At 36.0% G+C, this 25,079-nt stretch overlaps 1 pseudogene; it reads right to left on the bottom strand.

The window, feature by feature from the left end:
- LOC106838373 (sodium/hydrogen exchanger 2-like) overlaps positions 1–20,359 on the bottom strand; it is a 71,850-nt pseudogene extending 51,491 nt beyond the window's left edge.
- Between the last annotated feature and the right edge of the window lie 4,720 nt (positions 20,360–25,079).

The raw sequence follows: 25,079 nt of genomic DNA, 5'->3' as shown, positions 1-25,079 counted from the left end.
ATGCCCAAGGATGTTAATAATAGCCAAAGTGGCAGGTAAGATTACACCATCCAATAATTCCTGAACATAGGGACCACTTTTAGTTTTATTTCCAGTGGAAGTAAGGAAGCCGCGTTGCTTCCACAACATTCCAAGATCACGAACAACTCCAAAAATTTATCTATTATCAGTATAAATGTTGGCATTTTTGCCCTTGGATAAAGTACAAGCCCATGTAAGAGCATATAATTCAGCTTCTTGGGCCAAAGCAGCCATAATTCAAGGTACTATCTCAACAATATCAAAAGGAGTTGCAATAGCATACCCAGCACAATATCTGCCATCGTTACCTTTTAAGAAGAACCATCAGTAAGCCATGGCAAGTGGGCATTACCCAAAGGAGTTTCCTACAGATCATCCTGAGGAGTTAGGAAGTGATCCATCAACATTAAGAAGTCATGAGGGACATTGTCAATAACAGAAGGGAAGAGAATAGCAGAGTCAAGGTTATTATAATGTATAAAGAACTATGTTGGGAGCAGTTAAGAAAAGGAATTCATAGGAAGTGAGGCAGCTGACTGAAATATGTTGAGTGTGATGAGAATTCAGGAGGGCTTCTACTGCATGAGGTACAAAAATGGTTAAAGGTGGTCCCACAATGATATTCTCAGTGGTCTTAACCAAAAGGGCAGTGACAGTAATGGCTCTAAAGCAACAGGGGTATCTCCATGCCACAGAGTCTAGTTTCTGGCTATAATACCCTATGGGTCAATGGTGGTCCTCGTGTTTTTGGGTGAGTACCACAAGGGCATTTCCTTCCTCTTCATATGCAAAGAGGAAAAAGGAAATCTGATAATTAGGATGTACAAGGTCAGATGGGGTATATCAAACTCTCCTCTAAAGCCTTAAAGGCTATGTCATCCAGTTCTTTTCATAAAATTGGTTTGGGGTTGTTGTTCTTTACTAAAACATGCAGAGGTTTGGTCATAAGACAGAAATTTGGAATCCAATTTTGGCAAAAACCAACTAGCCTGAGAAAATCTTGCCATTAGTTCTTAGTTTTGGGTTCAAAGGAAGAGGGAGTGTGGAGAGGTTTAGGGAAAAGGGGAAATTCAATGAGAGAGTTGGTATGGAGGAACTAATGGTATAGAGGAGGTGTAGATGGTATGGAAGGAAAGGAAGAAGATGGCACCAGAGGGAGGGTCTGAGCACGAGGAGGCTGGTAAGAGGAATATGATGGTACTGGAGGCAGAGCCTGTGACAAAGAAGCTGGAGAAGAGGAGCATGGGGCTTCAAAAGCCATTTTATCTTTCTTTATTCGTTTGTTTGCATCAGTTAACCTTAAAATTTTATTTTACAAAGAGGCAGTTTTAGACCCCTGATAACACTTGGAATCCTCAAAATACCAATAGAAATAGGTGTTCTATTCAATTTTCGAGGTTACAAAGCTACGGAAGTCCAATTCCGTTTTAAGAAAAGTTTTTGGTAGTTCAAAAGTTCCCCATAATGGCCATTGATAGTCTACATTACTTTTGGTTAAATCAGTCCATTTAGTTAGAAATGTACATGAGGAGAGATTGTGGTTTTTAAACATAAAATAAGCTAGGGTTTCTATGGGGGGACACAAAGTATTTGGATAGCTGGGATCCAATTTCTTAGAGATTTTACTCTAGAGTAAAGAAATAATTCTCAAACAGCCTAAACAGCTCAAAGGGCTTAAACAGCCTGTAACTAAAACAGCTTGAACAGCTCAATCCACCTGCTGACTTAATACCAGTTAGTTCCAATAGAATAGTCCTATTTCCTTAAGGAGGACCAAAGGTTGAATCAACACAGTTCCAAGGAACAATCTGGTTCCAAAGGGAATCAAACTGGAGACTGATCAATGCAGTTCCAAAGAACAATCTGCTCCCAAGGGAGTCAGGCCAAAGGCTGGGCTGGCACAGTTCCAGTGAAACAGCTCAAAAGTCAGACTAAAGGCTAGCACAGTTTCAGTAGGAACAGTCTGGTATCTAAAGGAATCAGACCGAAGGCTACCACAGTTCCAAGGACAACCTGATTCAAAGAGTCAGGCCAAAGTGCCACCTGAGTACTCACAGACAAACAAGAGCTAAACTAGAAAAGGACAAAGTCTTAAAGTATATCTTGAATAAAGCCTCAAGAGCCTCAAATGCAAAGTGGGTGGAAGCCCAGATCCAAGAGAAAACACTCTCAAACTGCAGAGTCAGCAAGAAAAGCAGCAAGCTCAACGGGCTCTTTTGTGGGTACTACACCTTTTTGCACACCAGCCTCAGAGTCATCAGGGAGTCTTCTCTGGATCCCCATATGGGCCACCAAAATGTTGACCTTAAACAAATAGAGAGCCAGTTATTTCTTCAGCAAAAATGGCTTTATTCAGGATCAGTAAAGAATTGCAATTGGGTTCTGGAACCATGGCAAGCCACATGTAAGTCTCCAGCAGCAAAGGAGAGGAGAAACTCTTTTATAGAGAGGAAGAGGAAGTTGGGAGGGCTATCGTAAACTAAGAGTTCAAGGTACAGTGGCTTTTCATTGGCTGAGTTGTGACAGTCTCTCATCAGCTGAGCTTCTTGCCCCAAAAGAGGAAGCCTTTCTTATTCCTGTTGGGCTCTGCTATAGAAGTAGGGTGTGAGAGCTCCCCCTTTTGTTCTCTCAACTCCAGTTTAAGGAGGTTTCTATTTATTAACTTCCCAGCAATAATTCTCACCTACTTTATAAGTTTTCTTGTCCTATTTCTCTTATTCCTTTCTCCTCTGCTATCAGATGCTGCCTAACACTTGCCATATATAACAGCGTATTTTTATTCATCACATACTGACTTTTGGTTGCCCTTTTTCTTTTCATTCCTTTTTCTTTTCATTGTGCAATTCCAAAGTTTTATTTCAGTGAAACTGGGGGGGGGGGGAAGGGTATATGAATGCTATTTTTTTAAAGTAAAGCCACTTAGGAACCAAATTTTAACAATAGAAAGTCTTTTAAAATATATCATAACAAGGATTTTAAAGAAAGTGAGAACAGCTTTCTTTTTGGATCATTTATTAGACTATCAATTTAGACCATTTATTCACTTTCATCATTACTATACAAAGTGTTGAAGTATCAGCAAGCTCTAATAATTAAAAAGGGGTTGTATCTCTGTAAATAGATTTCGTATGTAGCACCTAGCACTGTAAGTTGGGCTACTAAGTATTTAATAAATTTACCAAATAACAATGTTTTCACCAGTACTCAAAAAATTTTACCAGTATAACTTTTCACTAGGAGGCACACAAAAGTAAAATAGTACTAATAATAAACAAATGAATTAGTAAAACATATCTTCAATAATTATTTGTTGAGCATCTATGATATGCTAGTTAGTGAGTAAAACAGAAAAATACGGAAGACATCGTCACTGTCTTACGGGAGCTCACAACCCTCAAAGGTGAGGGTAGATAAAACATGCTCACATATGCATAGAATAAAAATAATTAAGAGCCTTATGTCCACTTTCTGGAAAAATTAATGAGTAGCTAGTTACAAATTGTCTTCACCACCTAAAGTAGTTGATATGAATCAGAAGCTGTGCAATATCTAATGACATTGAAAATCAAAAGAAGTTATTATGGAAGGCAAAAGGAGGAAGCAGGCAGAAAATGCTACAGCCTCTAGGTCTCCAATGTGGATAGAGCCATGAAGCCAGTCTCATCTTCTCCCTTTTCTCCCTACCCAACCTTTAGTTCTCAGACATTCCCTTCTCCACAAGACACTCTGGCCCTGGTCCAGGCATGACAGAAGATAAGTGCTCTTAGTTGTTACCATACACTGGAGCATTTCTTATCTTCCATTGTTGTTACCTACTATTTCATGTGTATGTTTTGGCTCAATAAATTGATTACAAAATCTCTGAAAGCAAGGGCTTTGCTTTAAAGTTCTCTTTTATCTCCCTTAACAATGAGAACAGCACTTAACATATAGTAGGAGCTCATAAATATGTTTATTGTTTGAATTAAAGTGTATCTCAGGAACACTGGAAAAAGATTGATTAGAATCCATTCTAACCCCAGAGACCCCACCCAATGTGATTGTCTAGAGTCCAGCCCCAATGTATGTCTTTGTGAAGAATATTTGAGACAATAATTAAATCAGCTACACCTAAGGCCCACCCCCATATGCTAACAACCAATCAAAACCAAGTATTCCTTGTATCCATAGGCTTCTATAATAAAAAAGTTAGGGAAAATGTCTTCATGATGGTTTTATAATAACGTTAAAATTTATAAAAGACATGGAAATTAAGTCTTCCTTTGCCAGAAAGAAATGCAAAAACTGTGTTTTATCACAAAACAAAATAATTCACATGGCCTGTGCAAAGAATGTTTCTCTTTAGTCTCATTCCAGTATATAAAAAATAAAGGATATGATGACCTTATTCAATGATTTGGCTACAATTACTACAGCAGTTACTCTTGGCCTTTTAAGTGTAATTTCACACTGGTATTTTATAGGATTTGGTGTGTAGGTAACAGTTACAAAATTACCAGCCTTCATCCATTATTTATTGTTTCACATCTTAGACATGTCACTCCAAGAGTACAAAAATGACAACTGAGCCCTTTAATAGAATAGTATGGCTTTTAGTCTTAAAAGGGTGATTTCGAAATAGGTTTAAGCAAGAAAGCATGGACGAATGTGAATATACTTAACACTACTGAACTGTAGATTTAAGAATGATTAAGGTAGTAAATTTATATCTCTTTTTATCGCAATTAAAACTTTTTAAAAAAATGGCTGAACTTTGTGTATAATCGTTTTCTTCAGGGACTCTTTAAAAGTAGAAAAGATTTTGATCTGTTGAGATGACTTATTTATGCTCTTGTGTGAAAAATTCAACCGTGTAATCATCCACACATCTCTTCATTACTCTGGAAATCGGTTTCCTCATCTGAAAAATGAGAGAGTTGGATTAAATTATCTCTAAGTTTCATTTTAACTGTAAGTCTGGTTCTAAATTCATACTTCTCTTTTTAGTTTTGAAGAAGAGTAAATAGGAAGTGCATTTCACCTTGAAAAGGGAACAAGACAAGCGCCATGTCATTATTTGTTCATAACTAAATCAGATAGTGCTTTGAATGTCCGATCACTGTTCTGACACATTAAAGCAATAAATGCAGTAATTAATGCTTTGTCTGCAAATCATTTCATAAGTTTAAGAGTGAGGAAATAAGAATTTTTGCACTTTTACACTAGTGAAGTTTTAATCTATGGATGGATTTAGTCCTTGGATCAATGTAAAATACATATTTTTTTGTACTATTCAAACCTAATTTTGAAAAGGTTGATATTACATCATAACCTGAGAGGGGGAAAAAGAGCTCATCAGAAAAGTTTTAAGCTCAATGCTTACCCCACAAGAAGTCAGTTGTCATATTGGGTTGTAATTCTTAGATAATTCATAAGTAATTCAATCAACTAAAATTAAAAACACAATGTACTAGTTAAGTATAAGATTTGCCTAATAGAACAAGTTGTAAAACGTCCAATGTTTTTCAGTGCATGGAGGAAAGAAAGCTGCCATGGCTGAGAGAGGAACGGCCTCTGTAAGTCTTTGCGTAGAGAAGTCACTCTACACTTGTGAAAGATCTCTGTTATATGGTACTCTACCTGAATACAGGTCTGGCTTCATTGCCCCAAAAGGAACGGAACCAGGCTGCTCTAGGAATAAAGCCAAGCCTTTCCCTTCTCCTTTACAGCAAATTTCTCATCCTGCTTTTTAAATGCTATAAAAATATATAGGAAAAATAACCTGGAAGAATAGCCACCAAACTATTGCTATCTTTGAATATTTGGTTATAAATGTTTTTTAAAAATTTTGTCAATTTTCTGAATATTTCACAATGAGCATGCATAATTTATAAGAAAAAATAAATAAAACTACTTTCCAAAGTTAAATAGTGTGACTCATACACAGTTGGCAGTACTATACATTACCAGTTTCATGGATGCTTGGCATAAAGAGAAAATCTGGGAGATGGAAATAAGTAAGACTTCTGCTCATTACATTTAATAGAGCATAAGGCTCACATGTTCTCAAGAATAAGGAGAAAATAGAAAATAACAATATAATATACCATTTATTGAGCTCTCCTAATTGGCCAGGTACTGTGTTAAGCCCTTTACATCTCATTTAATACAACATGGTCATGTAGGGAGTAAGTAGTAGAGCTGAGATTTAAACCCAGATCTGTTTAATTTCAAGTTCTATATTCTCAATCACTATCCTACACTACTTTCCTCCATCAAAAAAACTGACCTCATCATACCAAAAATAATTTAATTATAATAAATAATGAGCTATATTCTCAAATACAAAAACATGAATATGTTTGCTCTGCAATGACTATGTCATTTATTGAAATATATTCTGCAACCCTCTCACTCCAACATCTCCAGACTTTATCCACCAAGTAATAGTTGTTGTTTCTGGGACTTGATCTCAAGAATAAAAAATAAAGAAAGAAAAGAAAACACAAACCAATAAAATACAAACACAACTAGTGATGAATGTTCATTCATTTGTAACACAAAACATATATGGTTCTCAGCTCTTCTTCACATTTCTAAGGAATTAGATATGAGCAGTCTACGAATTATACATTTATGAATGAGATGCATCTCAAATTCTATTATTTAGAATTTGAAGGTATCAATGTTATGAGTAGTGGTTTCATTCCCACACTAACACACAAAAGCTATTTAACTCGGAACATAGCTAACAAATAGTAGCAGGCTGAGCTATAAATCCTCAGTCCTGCAGTGCTGGAAGTAGGAGTTTTTCCTTTGATTTTATCGGATGAAAGACTAGCTTAAAATCAGATGTTTCCAGATCAGCAATGAACTATATCTCTTCCAGCAGTATCATTTCGTCTCTTTATATCAAACAAATTAAAGGTCAATTTAAAAATGTCCTTTGATTACACTAAAGATAGGTTAGTCTAATAGATTTGCTTTTAAAGAATCTGTGATCCCTGTATAGCAATCCAGATGGCCAAAGCAATCCAAAATGTTGTGTTCTTTTAAATCAAAGTTTTTCTTCTCTATGACATTTCTGCAATGGATCTCTAGAAAACTAAAGAGCCAATCACCTAAGTCAAGACAAATGAGAGTTATAAAATTGCAAATTCCTTTTGAGTGCCACTTTTTATGGAAAATATTTTTCTAGAAAATAACTACTCATAATCTAGTGAGTTCCTCTGGAAAATTATAACCAAAAAATATTTTATACAAAATCAAGTGTTCCTACTCAAATTATCCCCCTCCATCCATTCTCTAGTTGCTCAAATCATACTTTTATTCTTTAAAGACCTGTATCATTTCTTGGTGAAGCCCGCATGACTCATAGTAATTTATTTGCAACTCTAGTTTGACTGTTATCATCTGCCCTGTGTCATAATTACTCATATAGATGTTTCTCCCTCACAAATAATAGCTAATATTCATTGAGCCCTTCCTGTATATCACACACTATGCTTATTACTTCACATACATCAGCTCGTTTAATTCTCACAGCAATTGCATCAGTTAGGCACTATTTACTTTGCCCATTTTACAGATCGGAAAGCTGAGGCTCAGAAAGATTAAGTAACTTGCCTAAAGTTATGCACCTGGAAATCATCAGAGCAGGGACTCACACACACATTAGTCTGACTGCAGAATACAATGTTTTAAAAACCACACTATAATCCCCCATCCACCACTCACCCCACTGGACTCATAGAGGTCTAAGCCTTATTCATCTTTGTGTGACTAGCTCCTGATACGGTGCCTCACACATTTTTTTAAAAGCTTAATAAAGGTGTCAAATGGCTATTTCTGAGGCTCACTTTGGCTTAGGTGAGTGCTTCTCAAACAATCTATGGTTAGAGATCAGTTTCTGTCAAGTACAATAAAAACAAATTACTAGAAAAATGAAATTAAAAAAAGACAAATGAAGTAAAAGAATAAGACGTATAAAATACAAGCCCTCCTTTATTATTATATTTAAATGATTGTCAAAGACTATAAAAGTTTTCAATTTGTGGACTCAATTGTTACTTTTTGAATGGATGTACAAGGGAGTGCATGAATGACTAGGGGGATTTTAGATCAGACACCATCAGACCACTTTTCTAAAAGAAAACACTTGTATTTATCATGTTCGTATGACTCACACACAACCTTCCCTGTGGAGAACTGAATCCAGGAAGTGAGTAAATGACATTCTTAAGTGTCTTATGCTTAAAGGAGAAGGTAACATAAATTTCCTAAAGATCCATAATGAGTCAATGGCAGACATGACCTTTTATTCTAGAATTTAATTACTAAGAAACTCTTTTACTCATATTGCAATCAATATTTGAACCTTTAATTAAAATTCAGGTTCCTATCTTAAAGGCTCCAAGAAATCTTATTGAATTCATCAAGAAACAAACATGAATCAAATTAAGATAGCACATACAAATCAAGGCTAATTCTATTAAGAGAGAAAGGACTTAGAAATAAGCTATGATTTTTATTTTTTTTAAATCTGATTTGGGTGTTAGATTTTCTCCCATGCCTGACCACAAGAGTTTATGCATTGCTGTGACTTCTGCACAAAGGGACTATAATAGCCTAACAAAATGTGTTTTGACATTGTGAAATGCTTCATAGTGATCTAGGCTTATGATATTCAAAGTTTGGTCCTGAATTTGTGCTAGTCCATGAACTCATGGTTAGTACAGAAATTGGAAACTTAGGGTCGACCCAGTGGTGCAGCAGTTAAGTTCGCACGTTAGGCTTCGGCAGACCGGGGTTCGTCGGTTCGGATCCCAGGTGCGGACATGGCACTGCTTGGCATGCCATGCTGTGGCAGGCATCCCATATATAAAGTAGAGGAAGATGGACATGGATGTTAGCTCAGGGCCAGTCTTCCTCAGCAAAAAGAGGAGGATTGGCAGCAGTTAGCTCAGGGCTAATCTTCCTGAAAAAAAAATTTCAAAAGAAATAGAAAGAAAATGACATTTTAAAGAAACTGTGATTCTACTAGGTATCTTTAAGGAATATTCTCAGACTAATAGTGTCTACCATGAAAATAAAATATGAGCTATAGCTATCATATTTGATTTTATTTATCTACATATTTTGAGCTAGGACTTCATTTTAAATTTAAGTTTAGTATTTGAAGTGTCCAACTAGGCTAGAAAGTAAATAGATGGCACTTGTCTGGAATCTACAGATAATGAAGATCACAGTTGCCAACCAAAGCCATGTGTGTGTCAGTGGGATTGTCGGGGCATTATCCGGCATGCCCCTTTAAAAGCCATGTGTCCTTGAGGCTGCTGTCTAGGCTATATGCCAGCATTCACAATGATAACAGTCCTGGGCTTGGCCAATCCAGCTGCTTTCTCGTGGGAGAGTTAGCACCAGGACCCTCGCGGTCTGAGGGAACATGGAGGCCCTCCGGGGGTCCTCTGATCCTTGGAATGCAGGTCATCCAGGGATGATCCCCCTCGGCAAGCAGGCAGCCTTTGTTCCTTTGCCTGCTTAAGCAAGCTTCTCTCAGGGGGCGGTAGCGGGTGCACGTTGCTGTCCAGCTGGCCGCGAGTGGACCTTCCCTGTAAGTAACTCCCAATAAACCCATATGTCTCGTTCGCTGTCTGCGGGTTTTTTCTTTGGTCTCTCAGCAACCTATCCTGCACTGCCCACCCAGATGGGCATGTGGCGGAACAGGGATAGAAGACAAACTCCTTCTAAAAGTGAAAGAGCTCTATGCTCCACAGGCACACAGTGTTCTACCATTTGAGTTAGCAAAGGGGAACTTCTACTACATCCCAACAGTTTTGAAAACTAGCAAAGTTATAATACAGTATAGAAATTTCATTATAAATGGCATTTTTGTGCTGATTGATGTCACTTTCTTTGTAAAGCATTATTATATTGTAAAACAGATGAATTGTGGAATTTAACAATTGGTACAACTCAAACTCATTATAGAACTGGAGGCTTAAGCTAGAATGTTCTTAAATTCTAATGACTTGTCTTTGCAGTTCACTTAAAATGCACAAAAAGAACTTTATATTTCTAATATCACAAAAATACTATTTGTCACTATATAAAAACATTTTTTTGAATCCTCATGTTCTATAAGTATCTGTTTTTTAAAAAATTTAGAGTTTTTTTATAGTGGGGGGAAATGCTATATAAAAAGAATACTCTTTGAGTATTTTAATTATAATTAGAAATTCATTTTTCATTAAAATCTAAAATAATTTTGTTCAAGCTCCTGAACAGGAATCACAAACAAGCTAATTGCACAAATAATTTTCTACAGAGAACATAATCTTTTAAGGATGTTTATAATATGAGGATGGAAGATGAGACATGAATTACCTGCTGCTTTCTGCATGGTAACTTCGATATAATATTATCTGCAGAACCAGTGAATGGTGCACTTTATTAATTGTACATAGAAATGATACCAGACAAGAATAGTTGTTCCTCTATCTCTTCTGCCAAGAAGTGTTGTCAATCTGACATTTAATAACAATGCCCACTCTTTTCTGAGAGTCTGTAAAACAATATTAGACAGTCATAGCTGTCTGACCTAACCACTATTAATTAACAAACATTGTTCTCCTACCTATGCTGGTAGGCAACAATAGCAAACTGTTTTCTGAATGAAATACAGACCAATTTAAAACTCAGAGAAGCAAATTCATATTTGTCAAGCTTTAAAAACAAAGTAACAAAATATAATGGTGATAAAAAACATATTTTCATGTTTCTAAATAGAAATCTAGCCTTTGGGTGGTGAACGAAAGGGATAAAGAGGAACATATGTATGGTGAAGGATAAAAATTGGACTACTGGGGGTGAGCACGATGAAGTGTATTCAGGAATTGGTAAACAATAACTTACACCTGAAATTACACAATGTTATAAAACCACTATAATCCCAATAAAATTACTTGGAAAAAAAAAGAAATCTAGCCTTGTATATTAATCTCAAAAAATCACTAATGACTGTTAATTTATAATACAAATATATACATATAATTTAATTGTTAATTATAATAAAATTTAACATTTTATACATGAATTTAATATTATAGCAATTCGTGCCACTGATGGTTGGATATTTTTTTTACCAAAAATGTCTAAAGTAGGAGGCAAGTATAATAAAACCTATCTTTAAAATATCAGTAAATGTGGACTTATTGACTTCAGAAACAATGAATTATTGAAAAGGAACAAAAACAAGTTCTATAATGGATGCACTATACCACTGTTACAAGCACCCATGATTAAGACTGGATGCCTGTTGCTTTTAGCCTGAAAATAGTGTTCAGTCTCACAATTCTCCTAATAGTGTTTTAATTACTTTTCACACAGTAAAGTTGCTTCCCCATTTTCCCCTCAAAAAAAAAATCAATGATGATATTGACCATTTTCAGAATGAGTAATCCTCCAGGTAGAACCTGATTCATACACAGCTCATTTCTGAAAAAGTGATCAATGCTTGACTGAGGGCAGGCATTTTGTGCTACATTTTTCAAATTATTGGACAATGGAACAAAATGGAAGAGAGAGAACTTTTTTCCAAAGTAAAATTGTGGCTACAATTATACTTTTGCTACAGTGATTCAATCAATGAATAACTACAGAATGACTAAAATTTACTTTTCATATTTAAATAGCATTCAGTTAATATATTTTCATTTTATTAATCACATTTTAGTGAAATAGGTATTATCTACATTTAACAGATAGAGAAACTGAAGCTCAGAAGGTTTTGAAGGTTTTCTATTTCCATCACAAAAAAGACAAAATTTTAATTATTCAAAGGTATTTAATATCTAAAACCTATGAATTGACTGTTAGTTGAATTATCATTTTATCCATTTCAGTTACGAGTTCAAATATCTTCAATATCTTACTGGGCTTGGTCATTTAGGAGACACAAATATCAGTGTTCCATTTCTTAATCCAGTGCTTTCAGCCTAATTAATTTTCCAATTAATACAATGTCTTAGAAAAGGATTCTCTCAAATATTTTATTTTTTTCTCAAATATTTTAAATCATGCTTGAGCTCTTCTTTTTAAACTACATTCAAAATAATTGCACTCTGGGTAAGACAGAGTTTTACACATAAACACAAAGTCTATACAGGTGTATATTTTTTAAATGATATTTATACAAAAAACTTTTAAGTAACAAAAATTCACCTAAAGTCTTAGCCTAAGATGATATGAATGAAATTAAATCATTCAATGGTTGTGTTACCCTAAGAGAAGGGTGTTACCTGAAGAGAAGATCTCTTCTCACTACCTTTGCTGGTCAAAAGAAACAAGATTATCAGATATAGCCCCAAAAGATACTTGTAATCCTTACTCAAAATAAAAGATCTTAGGGTGAGCCCCAGCGGCCTAGTAGTTAAGTTCAGTACGCTCCACTTTGGTGTCCTGGGTTCAGTTCCTGGGTGTGTACTTAACACCACTCTGTTAATGCCCATGCTGTGCTGGCAGCCTACGCACTAAAAAGTAGAGGAAGATTCGCATGGATGTTAGCTCAGGGTGAATCTTCCTTAGCAAAAAAATTAGTAAATAAGTAAATAAAAGATCTTAGACTTACAAACAAATAAGCATTACGAGATTTTCAGAGGAAGCAAATAGTTTTGACAATATTATTTTCCCTATGTTTCATTCTTTCAGGATTCAACACAGACATGGCAACAACCTCCATATTGCCAAGTTCCTTCAAAGTCCAGGGTACTCAAAAGAAGAAAGCCATTTAAAAGATACTATATTAAAAGCTTTGAAAAATGTCCTGGATTAGAAGAATTTTTAAATTTAAATTGCCTTATCCAATCCATTTGTTGGCTTTTTTTAACATGTCTTCCATAATAGATAACAAAGACAATACAAATCAAAGACAATTTAAAGCAGAAACCACATCTCTTGACAAATGAAGATACAATCACCTAGACCATAGATAGAATCCTTGCTTTCAACTTAGAACATTTTATTTAAAACAGACTAATTCCAACCACTGTACTTCACATTTATTATTTACAGTATATCCTTTTAGAACTTAAAATGGCATTAGTTTTGTGGAAATTAACTTGAAAATAAATCTTTTCCTTCTTCTTTTTAAGCTTCTAGAAAATCTGCAACATTTGAAAAATTCATGCCATTATTGCTTTTAAAAACACCGAATGGGATAGTCTCCCTAAACCCTACCTCAAAAGCATTTAGATGTTAATACTGTTTAGCTTACTATGTGGGCATTTAGCCTTATGAGCTTATTATTAGACATGAGGTACTATCATCACTGGTTAAATGCCAGTTATGGATAAGAGAAAAACATATTATATGCCGTATGGTTTACAAAGGAAGTCATAAAATTATTTAATTGTTATGGCAGAAAGTTTATCTATATGATAAGTGCTAATGACAAGCTTATTTACACAGTGTGACATCTAATTACTTACCAGAGGAAAGCTATTCAGGCCAGATACACTAATCTTTTAGGAGAATGATTCTCCCCTGCAAAGATAGAGAACTGCCCTAGGTAGCCCCATGCCAAATTCTCAGCATTTTTGTCATGCAAGGAAGAGTCATACTGACCCCCACCTCCAACATAGGCAAGGTAGTTGGAACGTAACCATTTAATCTCTACAGGGAGCCTATAAGCTTGGCCACAATAACACTTGCAGTGCTATGACTAAGTGACTCTATTGGCAATAATAGGAAATCCTAGTAGAGCATAAAGTGAGGCTCCTCCTCCCATATCTAGGAGATGCAATTTCCTAGATTTCTAGTGGAAAACCAGACTCGATTCCTAAAAGAAATTCTCTAAATCAAAAACTTGTCCAAATACTTATGCCACAATCCCTGAGAGATGGAACATTTCAGCTGTCAGGTAGGAGAGATAACTATATAAGAAGACAGAGAAAGGTTCAGTGACCCAGAAGGTCTTAGTAAAGCAACGGTAAAGGCAGCAACCATGTGAAACAGTAGCCAAATGAAAACACCTCCGATTCCAAAAAAAAAAAAAAAACCTTTCCTATCCCCGCCAAAATATCGACTGGTTTGATAGATGGCATTTCACAGAAAGATTTGAACAGCTTATAGAACACCTGCATAAAAAAAGATTAGAGTAAATATCAATCAGAAAAATCTCAAATTATGCCCTATGTATCCTTCTAATTTGAAGTTTCTCAACTTTTGTCTTTTAACTCCCCATTTCCTTCTCAATACGAATTCCTAGAACGCTTCCCCATATCAACAGATATTTCTACAAATCAGTGTGAAATTATGCATGATTTGGTCTAAAAATTCTGATAGGCTGTGAAGATATCCTTAATGGTTAAGGTATTCTTATCTGCCATGACTGGAAAGACTGTGACCTCCAGAAGTTTTATCCCACTTTTCACTTAAAAAACTGATAGAAGATTAATATATCTAAAACATATTAATGATCAGTAAACAATACTCTCTCAATTCATAAACTTACTTCTAGGACTAAATTGCTCAAGTATGACCTAAACCAGAATTCAGTTCTTATTTAAATTTCAGGGGTGAGAATAAGAGAACCTAATTCATTACCTAGAAAGCTCATGACTAGGATATTTACAACAGTAATAGCGTCATTAAGGAGGATTCTCCAAACAACAAAATATGTAGCTTTTCATTCACATGTATTTTTTCAAATATAGAGAGTACAGCCACAGGATCTACTGCAGCGATCAAACTACCAAACCAGAGGTTATAGAGCAATGACACATCTTGAAGGTTGAAGTACTTTACCTGGCATATGTCATAAAGGGAAAGGCCTATCCCAAATGCATTCCACATGGTTTCAACCACAGCATGCAATAGAAGGGTCCCTATGTTTTCAAAAAACGGCTCACTGGGTATAAAATATCCTGCAACAAGGGCTATTGGTGGAAGTAAATACAAGAAAATTATATCACTGTCCATTACTGGTGGGGAGTTGTCATTTAAACTGTAAATTAGTCCTCCTGTGATGAGACTTACAAATATCAAGAGGTAACTTTCAGGTACAACTGGGGGCATCTTACTATAGAGGTGAAATTCCGAAAAGAGAAAAAAGATAGAGTATCATAACATCTTCATTCTCAATCATCTTTACATATCAGCCATTTTGTCAAGCATCATAATTTCAGGAAAATAACTTCTCAGTCATTTCATATTTTCCATTTTAATAATGACTTATTAAAGATGCAGAGGCATGAATGGAAGCATTTTTCTTTATAATAGTAAAATATTTACTAATAGAGCAAAAGTATTCACAGTTAACAACAACAAGATTATCCATGTTCCCACTGAATCATTTTCAAATGTGGGTACATATTTTAAAATGGAAACAATGCATTTATCAGCTGGTGATATTCTTCTGATCTTCTCGTGATCATAGTGATAGATATCAAAGCTTTAAAATGCATAGAATTGAGAACCATAATTTAAATGTCTGCTTTGAATAATAAGAGCTGAAAAGGGCTTTAGCAATCATAACTAACTCTTCATTGATAAGGAATCATCTTTAATTATTTATAAGGAAATCGAGGCCAAAGAAGCAGGGTGACTTTTCATGGTTATAGAGTAAGTATGTGACAGAGCTGAAATGACAATCCAGCCATGTCTCCTGACTCCCAGTCCAATGTTCTTATAATTACCCCAAACTGTCACTTGGTCTGACAGACAGACCTGGGCTTACATTAATTCATACCACTGGATTATCAAAATACAATCCCAACCATAAAGTTTGTTTTTTCTCATAGAATGATATTAGTTTTTCATCCCTTCAGGGAAATACAGCCGCCTCTAGCAGCCTACACGGCAGCAGTTCTGTGTTTTATCCTGTGTTCTTTCACCTTTGCCCTACATTATATATGCGACATCATCATGCTCTAGCTTACATGAAGCCTATAGATAATGACTAATTATCACCAACCCTCTCTGCTATAGAAAGGACCTTAATGTTTATCTGAGATAATCCATCTTCTTCCTCTCTACCTCAGCCCTCACCAATACACTGCTGAAATCCCTTTCAGATATACTCGTTAATTAATTTGCCTACAAATTTCTCAAGGATTGAGGCTAGTTTTTACGTTTATCCCCTGGCACATTTCTGGCATGTAGAAATAGCTTAACAGATACTTATCGAATCAATAATAAATACATTTTTAGATAAGAAAGCCAGTTAGCTCCTAAGTTAGACTTTATTTCTCAATAGTTTCAAAAGTGCTTTCACATATATTCTATTTGATTGTCTCATCACAATTCTCATCATTTAATTCTTTCATCATCACCAAAACAGCAATGTTATTCTCATTTTAGAAATGATAAAAATGAGGCACAAAGAAGTACTTCACTCATCCAACACATACTTATTGATTGCTTATGTGCAAGGCACTGGCTCCTAAATTTGCACAGATATTAAATACCTCAAAGTAATCTTCTCTTTCCATTATACCGTGCTGCTTCCCTCTTTTCCTTCTGCAGAGCCATTTCTTTCCTCTAGGCATTGAAATAATTAGAAAGCTCCTCATGGGAAGGATGGAGTCTTGTTCAGCTCTGTAGCCCATGGGCCCAGTATAATGTTCCACACGTAAAATGCACTCAAAAAATGTTTGCTGAATGGATGAATGAATGCTAATAGGAAATTTTTTTTTAATATACATTCTCTTACTAAGGTTGTGGCAAAAAAATATCTGTCAGTGATGGCTCAATAAAGTCCTACTTAAACATATGGGGATGGATGACCTATTGGGAAGGCCCTTTGCTCTATGCTCCTGACATTAATATTTAATTAGACTATTTATTACAATCAACATATCGAGTACTACAAGAACAATTTAAAAGAACGTTAACTCTCCATAAGTGCTAATTATTGTCACCCAAGACAGCATGTATTTCTAATCAAGGAGGCATAAGACCAGCATTCTAGTTCTGGTTTATGAAGTTCACAAAGCATCTTCTCTCCCTGGGCCTCAGACTTCCTATCTATAAAATGAGGGGGTTGGATGAGAGTGATCTCTAAGGATTCTTCCAGCTCTGACAATCTATCATGCTATGAACATAGGGATTTTGTGTGTGTCATCGTTAAATATTACATTTTACGAATGGTAAAGCTTTGGTATCAATCAAGTCACTTAACTAAAACTTGGGAATGATAAACATGATTTCTTTTAGAATAAATTTATTTTAAAATAACAAAATTCTACAGATTCTTCCATGTTTTCCTGGCATTATTTTTGGTTCTGAAGTAACGATTACTCACTCATAAACATTTCAAACATTTAAAGGATTCATAATTTTAACACCACCAAGGCAAAAGCCAGGCAAATTATTAAAGAACATAAAAGAAATAACTGAGAATAAATCTACTTAGAAGAGGCATAACACTAGTAATTCAGAGTGTTCATAAAGGCAAAACAGTTAAAATATAACAGCTCTTCTTGTTGAATTTATTCTTACTTTATTTTTCCCCTTAAATTCTGAGTGGTGGCAAAAAGGCATATCTTTTAAAAAACAAGAAATGGACTTGTCCCACTTTCTCACTGCCTGGCAACTATAACAATCTTCCTGTGAGGAGAAAAGGTTGCCTAAAGGCTCAAATCAGTTAGTATCCAAAATCAATCTAGATACTAGATCTAGAGAATCTCCGTTTTTCCTTTTAATGTTATGCCTTGTCTTCTCTTGAACGATTGGTAACCTTTGCAGTCTAAGTTCTTGTGCTGAACCTCTTCCTGCCTCCTTCTGCTGGAAGACCACCAACATTTGAACATAATCACTGCAACAGCATTTGAGCTGTGAAAAACAAAAGGGTCCTTTTAGCAGACAAACAGGAAGCAAATATTCCAGCTTCCCCTTCTCTGGTCTTTTAAGAAAAGGGTGTCTTTCTTAACATCTGGAAAAGCCCTGAAAGTCCCTAGTGTTAGGCAACTCCCTGAGAGAGCCTTGGGAAATTCCTCACTTACTGATCTTTGCTGGAGGGGCTACCATCCAGAGTGTGATCTTGAAAGGGACCTGCACATGCTGGTAATCCAGGGAGAAAATGAATGTGTGAGCAGACACCACTGAGACATTATCCTGTGTGCCTTCAGGTTCCTAGATGCCATTGTCTGCCCTCAGGTCCCAGTAGCACCGCATGCTATTCCCAGAGGCTCCCAGAAGCTGGGAGCAGAACTGCCCTAAGCAGCAAAGGAAACAGTAGCCCCGCCTGCGGGCCATCACTCGTTTTGCCTGCTGTGCTTGCTAAAGTATTTAATCTCCTCCCCAGCTGCAGCCACTCACAAATACAGTTTGCTATCCCTGACCCTTAGACCTGCTGGCTACCACTTAATAGATCAGCGGAAACTCCAGCAGCTTCCTGGAGTCCCTGAAGAGAAAAGCTGGGCCATTATGCCCTGGAATGAGATTAGAGCGCAAAGCTAGCACAGGGAGGAAACTGGACAGAAAAGAATTTTACCCCCAGTCCTAGCTTTCAAGGGAGGAAAACCACTGGGAACTGGATTCTGGCCACTTCGCAATCTATTTTCTTACTACAAAATCTCTCCAATTCCAAGTGGATGTAGAAAACTATTCAAGAACTCCTAAATCTCCAGAAACTGTCAAGGCCTCTTCATACAATAATCCTAATTAAGATGTCAATTTCAAGCTGCCTTTGCTGGGAAAACCCCAGATGCAGAGATCCTTGTTTTCACAGAGTTGAGGGAAAGGATTGACAAACTTAAATCAACTGCTCTTGAAAACTCCAAGAGAGAATCATTTTTGTTATTCCAAAGAAGTGGCCTAGTAGTTAAAAGCAGAATACCAGTACTATTTTCACCATAATTTATATCTTCCATATGATATCTTTCCATAGATCTTCTAAAAAATGGCAAGGACTTTCTACTCCCACTTCCACTCCGTGCAAATTACGCCTATTTTATTTGTTAGTCAAATTACTCAGATTTTACCATGACCAACATGTACTGATTGCTAATAAACACAGTGAGATTTCACCAGAAAGGCTGACCTCTGCAATAGTTACATATTCTTTTGTATTATCGTGCCCTTTTCATTTTTATTTTCCTCAAATTAGGCATAAATTTAAACCTGGTTTCTTCTTTTCTGTTGTTTTCCTTTGTCAAAATCTCTAGAACATCTCAGTACATAGATTACCAAATTGAATATCAACAAAAATTTAATACTTTCATATTTATTTTGTCTGTGGCAATCAGGGAAAAATATGTAATTAAAAGTAGGATGTATTGTGTTATTAGTTTCAGAGAAAGAATAGAGCCAAATATCTAAAAAAGGAAAAGGCTTTATGTAATCTCCATGTGATATCTTTTCCTGAACTTTCAATGATAAACATTCACATAATACTGACCATATGATTAACAGGTTATATATATATGTGTGTGTGTGTGTGCATATATATATATATATATATATATATGGATAATGTACATATGAATCCCACGGCATGTTGACAAAAAGTGAATTTTCTCTGACTACTATTGCATTTTTAAATGATATCTTTGTATTTGTCCTATATAATTACAGAATCCTGTGTTAGTACTGTCTCTTCCTTATAAATATTTTGTATTTTCAGCTTCTAAAATTAAACAGACCAGAATAGACCACCATTTTTTCGGGGTAAAGACGTTAACTTTAACAATGCTTGCAATAGGCACTCGAAAAAAAATTGTGGTTGATGGTGTTGCATGTCTTTTAAAGTGATGTACACTTTGAGCGTTATGGCAAACATAAATATTTGTGATACCAAGGAAAATTATTCTTTTGTGTTTTCTGCATATTCTGAATAGTGCAAAATTACACATTAAAAGTGGGAAAATGTTTTCCTGGTAATTTTTTATTTTTAATAATAATCATCCTTACCTTTCTGATAGAAGACAGAAACAAACAAAATACACACACGTGAATCTACACACTCACACGGAAGGGGGAAGGAAGGAAGACAAAAATAAGCCAAGTATTTCACAAAACAGGATGCCTGGTGTTAACAACCTGGTTGACTATTCACAGAGAACACAGGTAATTAAAATATGGGAGCCCTAGGCTATTAGATAAATCAATGACTCATTTTTTTCTTAGCTGCCTAAACACCATCTAACCTAAGAGCTAATGATAAATCAATGATCCACTTTCCAACAAAAAGATATAATTTGAAGACACAGACTCACCAATGTATATGCTTTTGATATGTCAACAAGAAGTCTTCTTGAAAATAAATATAATTTTTAAAGTGGGGCATAACTTAAAAACGTACAACTTAAAATTTAATTACCCTGTAACCTTCTTTATTTGCAATTTCATTTACCATCATCCTGTACTCAACATTAAGCTATTCACTTTACTTTTAGATCCGAGACTGCTAATTTGGCACTAATCACTATTCTCAGTAATTATTTTCCAAGTTTCCATTAGACCAAATTCTGAATTAATCACATTAGGTGATTATTCAATATTGTTGTACCTCATTATCTAGGTCTAGCCTTTTATGTAAGAGGCATATAATGTGATTTTAAGATCCATGGAAGGTCACCCCATGAAAAGAAAAATATTTCTCCATTCTTTTTCTTTTTTATTGATGTGTAATTTATATATATATTTTTTGCTTCTTTTTTTGGGTGAAGAAGATTGGCCCTGAGCTAACATCTGTTGCTAATCTGTTTTTTTCCTTTCTCCCCAAAGCCCCACTATATAGTTGTATATCCTAGTTGGAGGTCATTCTAATTCTTCTACATGGGACGCCACCACAGCATGGCTTGATGAGCGATGTGTATGTCTGCGTCCACAATCCAAAGCAGTGAACCCTGGGCCACCAAAGTAGAGTGAGTGCATTTAACCACTCAGAAATAGGGCCTGTCCTTATAATTTATATTTTTAAAAGTTCTCAGTTCTTAAGTGTTCAATTTGATGAGTTTTGGCAATTTATATACACTTTTGTAACTACCACCCAAAAGAAGATATAGAACTTTTGTCTCATGCTCCTTTTTAGCCTATTCCCACCCTAATACACAGACAACCACTGTTCTAATTTTTTTCAATATGGGTTAGTTTTTGCCTCTTCTTGAACTTCATAAAAATTGAATCATACAGTATATACTCTTTTGTATCTGCTTTCTTTTGATCAACATAGTATCTACAGGAATTATCCATGTTGATATATGTATCTGTAATTAAATCCTTTTTATTGCCAAGTGGTGTTCCAGCATACAAGTATACCACAATTTCTTTATCCATTCTTATGTTGATGAACATTTGGGTTGTTATTAATTTTGGATATTGTGAAAAACACTGATATGAATATTCTTGAAAAGGTTTATGCCGATGTATATTTTCATTTCTTTTGGGTAATTATCTGAGTGTAATTACTAGGTATTTCCCCCTTTTTAAAAAAATACAGGACAACGTATTTAACTCTATAGCCTGTTAAAACATATAATGTAAATCAGTAAAAAAAAGAATTATGAACTTAAATTCATAGTATAGGATAAGTGACTGAAGTCAGAGGGACTTGGTAAATATAGAAGAGCAATGTACTTTGAATCAGGAGACATGGAGTCTGGTCTCACAGTTAGAAGCTAGTTCTATGACCTTGGACAGTTTACTTAACCTCTGTGAACTTCTATTTCCGCCTCTTCAAAAATAAGGTTTAGTGTTTAATTCAAAATCACTTGAGTGTCTGCTGTGTACTGCATATGTAGCCATTATGTTATGCAGATATAGAACTACATGCTGTAGACATAAGAAATAACACTGATTCCCCGCAATCAAGAAGCTAGTGCTTTGGTGGGAGAAACAGTCACACAAACAAATAAAGTCTTTAGAATATAATAAGTGAGGTTCATCAACAATAGGTAAATAACCAACAGTTATCTATTGAGTATCTACCTTGTGTTTCCTGCTAGGCACTGGGCATATAATGCTAAATGCTTGCAGTATAAGTCAGGCCTTTGTGGTACAGTCTAGTAGGAGATACAAATAAAAAACTTCAATTCTAACATAGTGTCATTACTGATTGGGGCACTGCATGACACATGGGAGCACAGAATCAAGATACTTAGCCCAGACTAAGAGGAGAAAGAAGACAAAGAAAATTTCCTAGAAAAAAAAATGTAAGCTGAGACTCAAAGGAATCAAAGTTGGAGATAGTCTGACAAAAAGGGATGAGTTCACTGGCAAAGCAAAATAGAAGCATGAAAGACCAGAGAAAGATCATAGCAAATTCTAGGAATAAAAAATTTAAGTGTGACTGCATCTTAAATGAGTGGCATGTACAGAGAAACAGAGACCCATTGGGAGCTGATGGAAACTGAAATAGAGGACATGGCAATGGAAATATAAAGTTGATGGATTAGAAAGATTAGCAACGACAAGAAGCTGCCACCACCCCTAGGACAAAGGGACAAAGAAAGGAAATGGAGACACACCTCAGTGGCCAGAATCACTTGGCAGAGACTGGAACATTAGCAGGCATGTTCATTGGGAGCTAGAGTCATGAACAGCTGCTGCCAGAGATACCACCGAGGAAGATAAGAGGGAGAGAAATACTCTGGCTTCTCCCTTCTTCTTTTTCTCCAAATTCCCTTCATTACCTACAATTCAATGAGTCCACCAGGAAGCCAACTGACACAGGACCCTGAGAAACACAACCTAGAGGAGTCAGTCTCTCTGCAACCAGAGTAAAATAAGTAAATACTGAGGAATGAATTTGACAGCAAACAGGTCCAAGCCTGGCACACAGTCTTAACGTTGTATTACTATCCCAGCTGCAAGTGAGAGAAAGAAAATGGAAAAGAGAGAAGGGAAGAGAAGACATACTAAAAAGAGAGAACACACAAGGAAGAAATAAGAGCTTTCAGTCTCTTCACTTCTCAGAACAAGAGAGTCCTAAGTATACTCACACATATACTGAAATCTTTCTTTCTGCACCCAATAAGTCAAGAATATGACATATCCCATTGCAATGTGAGGCTCACCACAGCAGTGATTTGCGAACAAGGGAGTGGAGGCAAACATATCAGGTATTCCAGAGGGCGTGTGTAGTTTGATGTACTTCCCCAACTTTGATGCATGTTTCTACACAAACTTTCTCTCTCCTGATCCTCTCTCTCTCTCTCAGAATCACTACTCCAGAGTTTAGAGTATGGGGCTAAGAGCTCACTTTTTTTGTTGGTAACATTCCCCTTATTAAAGAGATCAGTATCAGAAAATTCCAGCCTGGACTTTTGCAGAGTCTTTCTGTTATACCAAGAGATATTCATGCCAGAAGAAATTACGCTCTCCTAAGAAAATTAGGATTGGACATCACTGTCAAAAACAGAAAAGGAGAGGAAAGTGATAAGTAGTTAGCTAGAGGGGCGTATCTCAGACATGGGAATGGACAGGCACTGGAATATCCCTAAAGGGGATGGGCTTTCCCAAGAATTTACAAAGGGGAATATCCATGGGAGAAAAAGCTTGAATTTGGGCACATAACACATCATGAAAGATGTAGGTGCCAAATTATAATGGAGCAGTCCAGTGAAATATATTTTCTTCCCCTCACCTCCCCTCCAAACCCCAATCGTGATGCATGAGCTAGAAGCAGCCAAATAAGCAGGGGAGGAAGGCATAAAGAAGATGGTAAAGAAATTGGAAAAAAGCCATCCATACATATCCTCCTCTTTCCTACCACTTCTCACTGCAGGTTTCCAATCATGAGTCAGACCCAACTATAGGAAGAGAAAGGGAGAGATTAAAAATATAATAATAGACTAGATTGATCTTTTTAATACCTAAAACTAGATTGTTTGTTAATGCCTGAAAGTAATCAAAAAGCAATGGGATCTGCCCAAGATATTATCCATAAGCAGAAAACAGATATTCTACAGAGCTCAGTTAAAAAGCAGTAATGGGAATACAATGGAGAGAAAAAAGAACTAAGGAAACTCAGTCAACCTAACAAAGATTGTTAACCTAACAAAGAACAAGAAAGGTAGGGAAAAACCCCTAGAAACTGGCAAATCAGAAAACACAAATAAGATAGGAATAGATCTAAATATAATCATAAAGATAGGCAATGTAAATGGGATAAACTCATTCTTAAATGACAGATGCTCTCAGACTGGATTTGCTAAATCCAGCTATATATTGTTAATAAAAGGTAAACTTCAAATAAAAGTTGCAAAGAAAAAAACATACAAGGCAAATTGCTTTAAAAACGAAAAGAAATATAGCAATATTAAATCAGGTAAAAGAGACTTCAAGGGAAAAAAAAAAACTATTGAGCATAGAGTCAGAACTGACATTGATATAAGGGGACCTAAAATTCTGTCATTATTCTCTGGATAGGATGGGGACTTAAGGCCAGGATGATACATGGAGTTCCGGTGTAAGTCCATCTGACAGTAGATCCAAAGCTTTCATGAACGTACTTTGTGGTTATTTCCCGCGTCCCTGGGTAATAATTGGCTTGGAATATTCAACATCTGGCAGAAACCTTACATTGGATCCCCTTCCAATTTAAAAAAAAAAAAGCAATACAGCGATTGGCAGTCCTCTTTGAATGTTGGAAGCCATAATATATCACTTGGAAATACTGTCATTACCCAATTATCAACAGATTCAAAAGACACAGTTTTGAGTAAGGCTCTGAGCAGTAAGAGAGGGTGTTTTAATTGCTTCCCATTCACCCCATTGCTGAGAGACACTCTAGAGTTATGGCAATGGCCAAACACACAACAATCAACACAGATACGATCTTGAGCAGATACGATCAATAGTAGTTTATTAGTCACATATATTCATAGCCCAGAGGAGGAGGACACCACATACCACATAGGACCACATGAGGATTGCAATCTGGGACAGAGTGAACAAGAAAGGGCTGTGGGAGGAAGGCTTTATAGTTTCAAGAGGGGAAAATGCCCCCTGGTTTCTGTGAGAGGATGAAATCAGCTTGTGTGAATAATTCCATAGGCTGGCAGGAAACCGAAACCCACTACTCCGGAATAAGCGAGAACTGTGCCTGGCACCCTTGATAAGGAGAGTGGTCTGAC

Source organism: Equus asinus, chromosome X (assembly GCF_041296235.1).
Source record: "Equus asinus isolate D_3611 breed Donkey chromosome X, EquAss-T2T_v2, whole genome shotgun sequence".
Taxonomy (NCBI): Eukaryota; Metazoa; Chordata; class Mammalia; order Perissodactyla; family Equidae; genus Equus; species Equus asinus.
The sequence above is the reverse complement of the archived record's forward strand: the minus strand, read 5'-3'. Positions and strand labels throughout refer to the sequence as shown.